Source organism: Phacochoerus africanus, chromosome 9, assembly GCF_016906955.1.
Source record: "Phacochoerus africanus isolate WHEZ1 chromosome 9, ROS_Pafr_v1, whole genome shotgun sequence".
Classification (NCBI taxonomy): Eukaryota; Metazoa; Chordata; class Mammalia; order Artiodactyla; family Suidae; genus Phacochoerus; species Phacochoerus africanus.
The window spans coordinates 13,222,440-13,236,355 of NC_062552.1; the positions used below are offsets into that span (position 1 = coordinate 13,222,440).

The window sequence follows — 13,916 nt, forward strand, 5'->3', positions numbered from 1 at the left end:
GACTTTAAATCTGGGTTTATTTCAGTAAGCAAACTAACAGAACTGCCTACTGACCATTGATTGCATGTCATGTTCTCCTTGGTTAGGGCCACGATGTACTGCTGTGTAGACATGCCTGACACAAGGGCACCTGGCCAACAGGTGAATGGAGGCTATTTGTCAACATGGGCCAAGAGGAAGAGAATAAGGCAGTGCATTCTGTTTTTAGTTTTCTGAGGAATCTCTGTACTGGTTTCCACAGTGTTTGCACCAATTTACAATCGCACCAACAGTGTACTAGGGTTCCTTTTTCTCCACACCCTCTCTAGCACTTTATTTATTTATTTATTTATTTATTTATTTATTTTATTACTCAATGAATTTATTATATTTATAGTTGTGCAATGATCATCACAATCCAATTTTATAAGATTTCCATCCCATACCCCCAGCGCATTCCCCCACCCCCTGAACTGTCTCCTTTGGAAACCATAAGTTTTTCAAAGTCTGTGAGTCTGTATCTGTTCTACAGAGAAGTTCATTGTGTCCTTTTTTCAGATTCCACATGTCCGTGAAAGCATTTGATGTTGGCATCTCAGTCAGACTTCACTTAGCATGATAATTTCTAGGTCCATCCATGTTGCTAAAAATGCTGGTATTTTGTGCCTTTTAATGGCTAAGTAATATTCCATTGTGTATATGTACCACATCATCTTGACCCAGTCCTCTGTCGATGGACATTTAGGTTGTTTCCTTGTCTTGGCTATTGCAAATAGTGCTGCAGTGAACATCAGAGTACATGTGTCTTTGCAAGTCATGGTTTTCTCTGGATAGATGCCTAGGAGTGGGATTGCTGGATCAAATGGTAATTCTGTTTTTAGTTTTCTGAGGAATCTCTGTACTGTTTTCCACAGTGTTTGCACCAATTTACAATCCCACCAGCAGTGTAATAGGGTTCCTTTTTCTCCACACCCTCTCTAGCACTTATTGTTTGTAGACTTTTTTTTTTTTGTGGTTGTTGTTGTTGTTGTTGTTGCTATTTCTTGGGCCGCTCCTGCGGCATATGGAGGTTCCCAGGCTAGGGGTCGAATCGGAGCTGTAGCCACCGGCCTACGCCAGAGCCACAGCAACTCGGGATCCGAGCCGCGTCTGCAACCTACACCACAGCTCATGGCAACACCGGATCGTTAACCCACTGAGCAAGGGCAGGGACCCAACCCGCAACCTCATGGTTCCTAGTCGGATTCGTTAACCACTGCGCCACGACGGGAACTCCCTTTTTGTTGTTGTTGTTGTTGTTGTTGCTATTTCTTGTGTTTGTAGACTTTTTGATGATGGCCATTCTGGCCGGTGTAAGGTGGTACCTCATCGTGGTTTTGATTTGCATTTCTCTAATAATGAGTGATGTTGAACATCTTTTCATGTGTTTCTCGGCCATCTGTATGTCTTCTTTGGAGAATTGTCTGTTTAGATATTCTGCCCATTTTTGGATGGGGTTGTTTGTTTTTTTGGTATGGAGCTGCAGAAGGTGTTTATAAATTTTGGAGACGAATCCCTTGTCAGTTGATTCATCTGCAGATATTTTCTCCCATTCTGTGGGTTGTCTTTTCGTTTTGTTTAGGGTTTCCTTTGCTGTGCAGAATCTTTTTTAGGTTTAATTATGTCCCATTTGTTTATTTTTGTTTTTACTGTCATTACTCTAAGAGGTGGATCTGAGAAGATGTTGCTGTCATTTATGTCAGAGAGTGTTTGGCCTTGTTTTCCTCTAAGAGTTTTATCGTGTCTGGTCTTATGTCTAGGTCTTTAATCCATTTGGAGTTTATTTTTGTGTATGGTGTTAGGGAGTGTTCTAATTTCATTCATTTACATGTGGCTGTCCAGTTTTCCCAGCACCACTTATTGAACAGGCTGTCTTTTCTCCATTGTATATTCTTAAGGCAGTGCTTTCTTTAGCATTACATAAGGATATAAAATAAATTTGAGAGTCATATGTTCCTGCTTTTAGGCATTTAAACACAGACAAAGGAGACATGAAAAACAGAAAACAGGGAAGAATTTTTAAGAGTACTTTATAATTTAATGAGTAAACTATAAACTGATTTCAAACTTCAAAGGTATTCAGTGAAGGAAGAGATGAATGTAGACTGGAATATTTAGGTATAGCTCCCACAAATCAGTGAAATATAAAAAGAATCCTCAGGTTTAAGACCAGCAGTCTTATCTATTTCTAGCTACATAAAATTTTCATGGAGGGGCAGTCTTATCCACAAAGTGCACTTTTCAGAGACATGCCCTGTGGTTTGAGTGTTGTCCAGTAACCATCTTCATCTTCTCAAGTGCCTCTAAACCTTTCCCCATCCCCCACCTCATTGCCTGGGATTACTGAGTTATCCCTTTGAATTAAGGTATGACCATTGCAAGATGCCCTTTAAAAAAGAAAGATATTTCCGAAAGATTGAATACACTAAACATGACCTGCCCAAACAATTCTGCTCAGCAAGGCTGATTGCATCTCTGGTCTGGAGAACCAGATCCTGTGTTCACTTGCGCCTGAGATGCTGTCTTTGCAGAGGCACTTGGAAAGAAAAGGCAGGAAAGAACCACTTCTCTGTTTTGCGCTTCTGTAAAATCATTGCTATCTTGATCAATTTGTAGACATAGATGATGCCGGAAAAAAAAATGATAAAAGCTATGGATCATCTTCTCAGATAAAGGCACAAAACCTAAAACATTACATACAATTCATGGCGCTCACAGGTTCTCAAAACCTATCTAGGGAATCTCGGGTTAAGAATCTCTGCTCACTGAACAAATGAAAAGTGTCGTTCTTGGTGTCTGCGGTACTAGGGAAACTGGCATTTCTTACCTTTGCTTTCCTCTAATTATAGTTCATCTACTCACCTTCTGTGCTCATGGTTCCAACCCTCCCACCCCCATTTGTGGGTGGACAGAACCATCAAAATAATGACTAAGAATCCTTACCTTGACTAAGAAAAAGAAGACTGTATGCTGCTACCTCCAGTTGGTTTCCATGAGCTAGAACCATGTGTCCAAGAACAAGGTGTAGCCACAGGAAGCTGGGACTGTGTGTAGTGGTGGAGGGGAAGGTGGGCGATGGAAGTGATGTTGCAAAGGTTATATGACGCGGCCAGCTCTGCCACACTTTGTAGCTGCTCCATCCAGTGACCGCTCAGGATAATGACTTCATATCAGGAAAATCAGATCATGGAGTAGCCATCAAAGAGTCTTCTCTTTTACAGATACAGGGTCAGGACACATGGAAGTAAATAAGGGAGAAATCTTTACCAAGGACTTCACACGGCCTAAGTTTGGAAAATTTTTAATTTGTAGAGTTCAACTTCTCGAGCGCAAGTGTCCAGTGCTCCAGTGGAGAGCAGGAGGGTCAGGATGCAAGAGTTGAGCTGCTCTGTTCCCTCTTTGAGAAGAAAGAAGGTGAAGAACTCATCTACACGGTAAGTGCTCAGTAAGTCTTAGCTATGAGTATTATTCCCTGTTTGTTTGGAGTGTGGCATCCTCAGCACGCACAATGTGTGCATCAACTGCTGATAAAATGACCATTGGTGACTTTCCAAGTGGGAGTTATTCAAATGAAAGGCAAACTCCCATGAGACGTTGGTAAGGTGTTCTTCAAAACTCTAACTCCTGAGAAGTGTGTTTGTGGAGGCATATCACCATCATCCTTTCTTCCTCATGGGCTGGGTAGAGGCCCCCAAAAGAACACTGAGTTCATTGCATGTTCTCCATTTGCTGGTATGGTCTCTTACTGGAAAGGGGGAAAGGGGATTCAGGAAAAATAGCAAGGGGGCCATGATCTGGTCTTGGTATCTCAGCAGCCATGAGGATGGAAGAGGCTTCACAGAGACCTGGGGCCCTAACGTCACTTCATTTAGGGCACAGCTTAGAATCCAGGGACCCATTCTCTCTCTTTGCACTTCTTTGAGAAGCATGAACACCGCTTAGGAAGAGGGTATATTTAGGTTCTTTTGTTGCCATCCAATACACCCTTTTGTGGGAGAATTCTTCACCAAGCCAGCTCATAGACAGTTAGCCTCCTACATGTCAAACTGAGCCACAGGTGTGCTTGGGCCTCAGGAGCAGATTCTGGGAGAGAATCATGGAAGCCTGGATTTCACTTGATTTTAGTAGGTGCTTTATAGACTATGAATTTCAAGGTCCTGAGTCACCTACTCTGTGTTGAAGTCCCGATGAAACCCCTTCATATAAAATAGTCAACATAGGAGTTCCCTTGTGGCTCAGCATGTTAAGGATCTGGCATTGTTACTGCAGCAGCTCGAGTCACTTCTGTGGCTTGGGTTTAATCCCTGGCTCAGGAACTTCCATGTGGCGTGACCATGGCCAAAAAACAAAACAAAACAAAACAAAACAAAACCCAATCAACTTAAAAACTTTACATAATATAAAGAAAGGCAGAACTGCAGAACCATTCCAGTGATGCACCCCCACCCCCACCTTCCACTGTGTTAGCAGCGTTCTGGTAGAGCCCTAGATGGTGGCAACCAGGGTGTTATCCAGAGGGACAAAATCAACGGAGAGGGGGAGTCTTGGGTGCAGTGTAGAGGCCCAAGATGGAATAAGATAAGAATGTTGTTAGCTTTGGCAATGAAGGGAACATTAATTCAAATTAAATATGAGGCAGCAGCCTCCTTGTCAGCACGTAACAAGGTCATCTGCTAAGGAGAAAGGCAAGCATTTGGGTTAGAATCTCAAGGTGTGAAAAGATTTTAAAAAGCCCAGTGTCTGTCTTCTTTCCAACTCCACCACTTATAGAACAAATCTTGTAAAAGAAAAAATGTATCAGTAAATATGTATTCAGTGACCTTTCTGTATTCGCCTTGGGAAAATCACCTTGAACTTTTTAAAAGACTTGATCCCTGCTTTCTTGGGACTTTTAGGTCTAGTTGGAAAATATGAACCATAAATGTTAGAGAGTTGTGAGGAAGAAGAGTTCACTGGGGGGGGGTAGCCCCACTGAGGCGTCCGTCACATCACACACGGATGCTACACGAGTTGGAATTAGTTACATTGGAAGAATTTAGGCAGCAGGTTAAGACTCACTCCTTTCTCCTCCAAACTAATGAATTATTTCTTAGAAGATTTCTCTGCCTCCTCTTTCCAATCCTAGACAGCACCACCAAATTAACTCTCATTGTCATAATTCTGTTCCACACCTGTCAATAATCCCCCCATGCTTGCCCCTTAGGGTTCCAACAACTTAGGCCAACATTGACGGCCCTCAGCACCTGGGACCTATCTTTGCTTCCCAGATCTGGGACACCCAACTCTCCATTCCAGCTAAGCTCGCTGACTGTCCTTTGTACCTGTTCCATCGTTTTTCACCTCTCCACTTTTGTCCCTGTTGTTCCTTTGATCTTAAGTACGCTTTCTCCACTGCCCATTCTTATCATCTTATTTCTGCTTGAAGACTCAACTCTTACCTCCCCCAGGAAGTACTCTTTGGTCCCTGGTGCTGGAAGCCAACTCCCTCTTTTCTGCACATCCACAGACATTGTTCATACTTCTCTCAGGACAAGTTTTGTAGTCTTCCTTACCCTCTGGATATTTTTATACTCTGTTCATCTTCTCATTATACTATAAATCTAAGGGGAGGATGTGTGCCTCATTCACCTTTATCCTCTATAATACTTTATACTCCAGTGCTTGGCTAAAAGAAATGCTCTATTAATGATGATTGAAGTTAATGCTAGAGAAAAAAAAAAAGTTTTGTTGGACTGGATGCTTGGAAGTTTGTCTTATGTTACCAGTGTCATAAACAATGCCACTTTGTTTCCCTTCTTTGTCTTTCCGGACAAAGGGGAGCAAAAAGACACTCCCCATCACGCTTCTGGACTAGAGCCATGTGTAATAGGCAACACCCTCATTTAAGTTGTGACCTATAGGGTCAGAATAAGCCTTGGAATGCACAGAACCAAATTAGATGCAATTCTAACCTCAACAGAGAGTACTGGATTTGTAGACACTCATCCTAGTGTGTGTTTAAAAATTTTGCTTTAAGTAATATCAATTACCCTCATTTTCTGTAATTATTTCCCTTGCATTCAGTCAATGAAGAGCTTATTCCAGATTGAAATGAACTAATGAAAACTGAAAATCAGTGTTTTCCTTCTAATAGTGTTAACAAACAAGTAAAAACAAAAGCAAAAACACCCAATTTTGTAATTATAATCAATGTATGAAGAAGAATGGCTACAAATTCACATTAAAAAGAAAAAGCACATTTGGTTGGGGATACCTTTGTTTTGAAATAATCGGGCAATTTTTAACTTTTAAAGACGTATGTAAAATACATTTAAAAATACATTTTTAAAATACTGTTATAAAATATGAGCGCATCTGAACTTGATGTCTAGCTAAAGCATTACTTGTCCACCTCCCTCTCCAGCCAGGACCTCTATACCTCCACTGGGTTGGGGAACACACAGGCCTGTCTCTTCCTTCCTAAGGACCCATCATTTCTCTACAAAAGTCTTTGAGGATCCAATCTGTGGCTCCTTCAGCCAGGAGCCTCCCGGATCTTTCCAGACTTCATCGCAATACTGCCTGATGCGGTGAATTCATTTCTTTCCCAGGCTGGCACTTGGCAGGCTCTCTTTCTCGTCCTCTGCCTTCCTCATCTCCCTCTCGTTTCTCCCACGGCCCATCTGCCCCTCCTTTCGTCCATCCCCCTCTCCTCTCTGCTCCCCTTTATTTCCACTCTCCACCCGCGGAGCTTGGCTCTCCTCCCTCCCTCCCGCTCCCTCTCTCCCCCTCGGCTTGTCTGTATTTGGAGCTCCCGGAAGCCGCCGGCCACTCTCCCCGGAGCAGCGTGACTGACACGGACTCCTACTCAGGGGGGGAGGAGGAGGAGGAGGGGTGGCGGGCAGGCAGGAGGAGGGTGCGAGTGGCCGAGCGCGGCATCACCGAGCCGAGCACCAGACCCCAGGCCCCCAAGCAGGTAATCCGGAGCGGCTGGGCCCTGCGAGGGTGGGGAAGGGCCGAGGTGCAGGTGGAGGGGGTAGGGGTACCTCGAGGTGGCCGTGCTTGGAAGTTGCGCTCAGTGGGTGGGGTGCAGAGGGGCTGGGGCGCGGCGGGTGTGCAGGGAATAAAGGAGGCTCGGGCGCCTGTGGGGTCAGAACGCCGCGCGGACAGCGAGACTTTGCGGGGCACCGGCGGAGCAGGGCTCGTGCCAGCGAGCGCCCCATCTGGGTCAGTGCAGCGGCCCTCCCCGCCCCCGCCGCCTGCCCTGCTGGAACGGGGTTAGATCCTGGCCTCCCCCCCGCCTCGCTGCTGCTGCTGCTGCTGCTACTGCTGCTGCTGCTGCGCGACAGGCCCATCTAACTTTGGAGGTTCTCTTCCTCTTGGCTCTGAGCTTCAGGGCAGTGCAGAGATTGAGGGGGACTGTCATTGCACTGGATCTGACCGTCTCCAGAGAGGACTGGAAAGAAAAGGACCTGGCTTCTCTGCAGAACCTGACTCGAGGCCATGAGTCACTTTCAAAAAATGCAAAGGCCACTGAGGCATTGAGGGACAGTTCAAGAGGGCACCTTGCCGCTCAATTCCTGTCTCCTTTGGATAGAGGGTGATTCATGGAAGTAGCCTCGTTATCACCACTTTGGGGACTAATAATCGCATAAGCAGATGGCCTTTGCTTTATTGCCACCAGAGTGGTGTCTGACAGCCCCAACAGGCTGCAAGTTTTAGCAATATTTGAACCGATGGATGCATTCTCTAAAATGAGTAAATATGGGTGGCTACATTTAGGATATTGAACGAGGGTTAGGTCCAAACAGCCAAAGTAGAGATGAACATAGCATAAAAGAGCAAGACTCTTTGGTGATGTAGGGAATACAGAAGCCTATGGAACTTAAAGCCCCAAAGTTTACCAGAATTATTTACAGAGTGCTATTTCTTGACTGCTTACATAAACTTTAGTTTAAGGAGCATGGCTTCAAATTTCTGGTAACGGGTCTAAGCCCCTTTAATGTAAGATTACAACTGTGGAGTGATCTTTGGAGGAATTTTTCTTAGAGTTACCAGAGTCTAATTAGACTGTAAGCCTCTTGAGGGCAAGATGGAGTTTTTGGTAGTTTTTACTGTACCAAGCAGTATTTGACCCACAGCTTGTAATGAGCAGGCAATAAAAGTTTGTTAAAATGATTAACTCAGTGGTTTGAGTGAAGCTGGATCATGATTTTTTGAAGATACAGCATTATTGTGCAAGGAAGGTCTCCTCTATGATACACAAATCTAAAAATCCTAAATAAAATTAAGTCAAGGTGTCATATACATATTTATTAAAGAGAAAAAAAAGTTGACTACGAGAAATCATGACAGTGACTGTCAAGGTGGTTTTGACTGGTAGGAAATAGGTTTTTGCTGCCCATTGTCAAAGTGAGAAGTAATTGAATTTGTTGACATATTTTACGGTCTGGCAACCTTTTTGAGTGAAGGGCTGGAGAGTAAACGTGTAGGTTTTGCTGGCTAGATGGTCTCTTGAGTAACAGCTCATCTGTGCTATAGCTTAAAAGAAGCCATAGTCAATACCTAAAGGAACGGTATGACTATATTTCACTTATTTGTGGACCCTGAAATTTGAAGTTCATACAATTTTCACCAGTAATGAAATAGTCTTTTTTTTTTTTCAGTCTTTAAAAAAATGTGATATTCATTTTTAGTTTAGAAGAAGACGGGACGATCACAAAAACAGGATGGGAGAGGGGGCAGGTTTGTCCTCTTGGTACTGGTATGCTACTCCTCTCTACCATGTGGTAGAGTTTGGAGAGGAACCTTTTGAAAAGATTAATGGGCCAGATTCTCCAAGTGCCTAGGTCATATCCAGGAGTTAAATGCCTTCAAGAGAAGCCGTAACCTATTTTGGGCATTACAGTGTTTTGTTTTGTGTTGAATATTTCCTAATAGACATTTTTATACATGAGGTTTTGTTTTTAATTCATTCATTATGTAATATACATAAAAACAATATGCTAGATGTATGTAAGGCATCACCATTACTTTCAAATGACCAGCTATAACCTTTTCACAGCTTTAAAAACTTAAGAACTGGATGATGTGAAAAGGTAACTTACAGAATGGGAGAAAATATTTTAAAATTCTCTATCTGGTAAGGAACTTGTATCCAAAATATATGACGAGTTCTTACACCTTAATAATAAAATGATAAATGTGAAAATGGTCAAGACATCTGAATGAACATTTCTCCAAAAATGATATACGAATGGCCAGTAAGCACATGGAAAGATGCTCAACATCATTACTCTGATGCTCAGCATCAGAAAAATGCAAATCAAAAACACAAATGGTCTATGAGATACCACTTCACACCCACTGGGATGGCGAGAATCAGAAAGTCAGATAGGAGTTCCCGTCGTGGCGCAGTGGTTAACGAACTAGGAACCAACTAGGAACCATGAGGTTGTGGATTCGATCCCTGGCTTTGCTCAGGGGGTTGGGGATCCGGTGTTGCTGTGAGCTGTGGTGTGGGTTGCAGATGCGGCTCGGATCCCAAGTTGCTGTGGCTCTGGCGTAGGCCGGTGGCTACAGCTCCAACTAGACCCCTAGCCTGGGAACCTCCATATGCCACAGGAGCGGCCCTAGAAAAGGCAAAAAGACAAAAAAAAAAAAAGTCAGATAATAAGTGTTGGTGAGGACATGAAAGAATTGGAACCCTTGTATGTTGCTGGTTAAACTATTAAATGGTACAACTGCTTTGGAAAACAATTTGGCATTTCCTCAAAAATTAAACATCAAGTTACCATATAATATAGCAATTTTACTCTAGGTATCTATATTCAAGAGAAATGATATCGTATGTCAAACAAAAACCTATACGCAAATATTTATACCAACACCGTTCATAACAGCCAAGAGATAGAAACAGCCCACCTGTCCATCAACTGATGAATGGATAAGTAAAATGTAGTAGAGTCATACAGTGGACTATTATTTGGCCATAAAAAAGAATGAAATACAGATACATGCTACAACATATATGAACCTTGAAAACATTTTTCTAAGTGAAAGACGCTAGTCACAAAAGACCACACATTGTATGATTCTGCTCATATGAAAATGTCCAGAACAGGGCACTCTATAGAAACAGAAGTAGATTATTTGTTGCTTAGGGATGGGGTTAGTTGTGGTGGGGGTGGCAGTGAAAGGGCACAGGGTTTCTTTTTGAAATGATAAAAATGTTTTAAAATTGACTGGTGATAGTGTCAAACATCACCGGATTCAAATGAGTGAATTGTATCATGTGTTTGAGTTGTATCTCAGTAAAGCTGTTAAGGAAAATAAACAGAAGGCTAGAAAACAAGAACTAGATTGTTATTTATGCTGTTGTATCTGTCTTTATGCTTTTCTCCAATGCCATTCCTCTTGTCTCTCCCAACTCTGGATTTTGCATTAGTCATTGCCTGAGTTTACTGTAAAATAGTTTTCTGACACATGTATGTGTTCCTAAATGATATTGTTTAGATTTGGTTGTTTTTGATTTATAAAAGCATATACATAATCTTCTCACTTTTAAAAAACTCAAAATTAATTTTATTTAATTAATTAATTAATTATTTTTTGGGTCTTTTTGTCTTCTAGATCTGCCCCCGCAGCATATGGAGGTTCCCAGGCTAGAGGTCTAATCAGAGCGGGCTACGCCAGAGCCACAGCAACACAACACGGGATCCAAGCCACATCTGCAACCTACACCACAGCTCACGGCAACGCCGGATCCTTAACCCACTGAGCAAGGCCAGGGATTGAACCTGCAACCTCATGGTTCCTAGTCAGATTCGTTAACCACTGCACCACAACGGGAACTCCTCAAAATTAATTTTAAAGAATTACCTATATTTTTGCATGTAACTATTATTTGTTGGTAAACATTCCACAATTTATCCATTCTCTTATTTTTATTTTTACTTTTGGTCTTTCTTTTTAGGGCCACGCTTGCAGCATATGGAGGTTCCCAGGCTAGGGGTCTAATTGGAGCTATAGCCGACAGCCTACATCACAGCCACAGCAACTTGGGATCTGAACCGTGTCTGCTACCTACACCACAGCTCATGGCAGCACCAGATCTTTAACCCACTGAGAGAGGCCAGGGATCGAACCCACAACCTCATGGTTTCTAGTCTGATTCATTTCTGCTGCGCCACGATGGGAACTCCTCCATTCTCTTATTGATGGGTGTTAGGGTTGATTCTCATGTTTTGCTGCTTTGAAGACTTTTTCCATGTGTCTTGGCACACATGTGCAAGTTCCTCTGGGTGAATGTGAATGTGCCACATATTTTAATGACAAAAAAAAATTGATTCTCCTCTGACTTAATGGTATATCTCCAGCTTATTCATTTGCCCAAACCAAGTGATCACCACTGAGATCCTGACTTCTTATCCTATTTAAATTCTTACTGTATTTCTATTTTCTCATGTCCTGAGAAGTGTGGGAAAACACTATTCTAAAATTTTGCAATTGAATCTCATAGCAGGACCACTTAACTGAATCACTTATGAGCATCTTCATCCCCTTGGTTTTAGGATGGGACAGAGAACTCGTTTATTAAAAGGACATTACTTTATGCAAGATACATAAGCGGTTACTAAATTTCACGAACATTTTCTTCATATGTGTTTGCTGCTGGCTGGTCCAGTATTTCTGACATAATTCAGTTTGGTTATTCTGGTAACAATAAATCAATTGGAAATGTGGTGTTGTAGCCCTGGGCTCTTTCTAGGTATGCCCTGATTTAGGCTGTGAACGGTTGCAGTCCATCTGGGAGATTTCTGCTTGTACTTAGGAAGCGGGCAAGCCCTATAAGGTCAGAACAAGCCACTATATAAGAGGTTTTTTAAAGGTTTTTTAAAATTGTGGTAAGATATACGTAACCTAAAGGTTACCATTTTGACCATTTCAAGGTATACAGTTCACTGGCATTAGGGGCACTCACAAAGTTGTGCAACCATCAGCACCATCCATCTCCAGAACTTTTTCATCATCCCCAACTGAAACTCTTTGCTCATTAGTGATACCCCCTGACTCCCTCTTCCTCCAGCCCTTGGCAACCACAGTTCTACTTCCTGTCTCTATGAATTTGCCTATTCTGGGTGCCTCAAATAAATGAAATCACGCAATATTTTTTCCTTTACATGAGCTTTTATATCCCAGGGAATTCCATCCTGTTTTGTTTTTCTAAAGTAGACCCTTTCCCTACTAATGGAAAACATACCTTCCTTTACTGAGGTATTATGTAATAAAAACAGTTTCCCTTTCATTATACAGCCCTATATAGGAAGGGGCATAGGACATTACCTAAAACAAGAAGAACTTGCAATTACTATGGATGTGAACTTCATCTGCCCTGTTAGCCAATTAGATGTCTAATAATCCTCAACTCATCACTGACCACTTAGCCAAGAGGAGAAGGTGCAGTAATCCCTAATTCTTAAAAGTTCAGACCTATCCGATGAATAGATGAATGAGGTAAACTTTGAGCTTCCTGATGCCTCCAGCGTCTCAGAATTAAAAGGCCATTCTGCAATATAAAAGCCTAATCTAAAATGATTCTTGTTTTGATAGGAAGGCATATTATAAAGCAGGAGGGTTTGGGGAGACTGAAAGTAGAAGTGAAGTGTTAAATGGTGGTATTGAAGAGGAGGATGCTCCCTGGCAAAGCTCGATGCTAGAGACGCCAAAGACAGACCTTGCCGTACATAGACAGTGTTGGTTATCTTGTGTCTATACTCGTGCATACTTTCATGAGAAAATAACCTTTATTACTTTGCATCAGTCCACGGAAATCCAAAGAAACTCTGGGATCCATTGATGATTTATTCATTGCGCCATATTGAATGACTGTTACATGCCCAGCACCATGCACGTCACTGGGGATCCAAAGGTAAATATCAATGAAGGAAGATACGACGAACATGAAACTAGAACACAGGTCTCCAAGAATCAACTTTGGTGGTTGTCATCGTTAGTTCCAACTTTGTTTCTATTTGGTTGTATTCAGGGAAGAATCACTAGGTTCTTAGGAGATGAATTGGTTATTTTAATCTGAGTCAACCAGAAGCAGTCAAATCAGACCACACTAAAACTGACTAGTTAGATCTTCCAGAATGAGGTAAAATGTGCTTCAAGTGGCAGATGCATATTTCAGTCTGAGTATAATACATTACGTAATTAGCAATGTCCATTTTATGTAGTCTCAATTTAAAAGTCTGTGTATTGCCCAGAGTATGTAGGTAAGGGGTTAGTGTGGTGTAAGTGTGGTCTTTCCAGCTAATGAATACTGTCTAGGACTTCTGCTCACCTCTGTCCAGTGCAGGAAGCTCAGATATCTGGCATAATGGGTAGGTTGATGGAAATGTCCATTTAATTGGTTACTTGGTATTAAGTAGACTAAATGCAGGTGTCTTTCTCCTAACATTATCTTCTAGCATGGATAGGATCTGTGGCTAGAGATTTTCAGGGGTTCAGTGCAGGTTCACAAGTATTTAGGCAAAGTTTTTTAAGTTTGAACATTGATCCCCCCCTTGTTTGCATTTCTTATGTGGTTCTTGCTACCCTCATGGTCCCCTTTGGCTGTTCAGAGTTCTCTCTATGTGAGCAAATTTCCATTCCCTGTTTTTCCATCCTGCTTCCCTTAGCCTCTCACTTCATTGAGACGACTCCTTTCTCAGTGTCTCTTATGAATGGAAGGTGGGTGATTATCTAAGTAAAGTTCTTCAGAAACTGAAAACTTTGCAAAAGAGGTTTGTTAATGCAAATGAGTCTCTAGGTAATACAGAATTAAGGGTGAGGCTCATTCTTATGCTTCTTACTTGAAGCCCAGTAGTTTTCAAGCTGGGCATATTTACTATATGCAAAGACCTCCCAAGGCC

General features: G+C 42.2%; 1 protein-coding gene across 2 annotated transcripts in view; it reads left to right on the forward strand.

The window, feature by feature from the left end:
* Positions 1 to 6,606: 6,606 nt before the first annotated feature.
* Positions 6,607 to 13,916, forward strand: part of CAP2 (cyclase associated actin cytoskeleton regulatory protein 2) — a 140,318-nt gene continuing 133,008 nt past the window's right edge. The window contains exon 1 of one of the 2 annotated variants that reach the window (XM_047796176.1): positions 6,607 to 6,973. The gene's annotated coding sequence lies outside the window, so the exon portion shown is untranslated. The remainder of the gene's footprint in view (positions 6,974 to 13,916) is intronic. The other variant, XM_047796177.1, reaches the window with a different exon arrangement.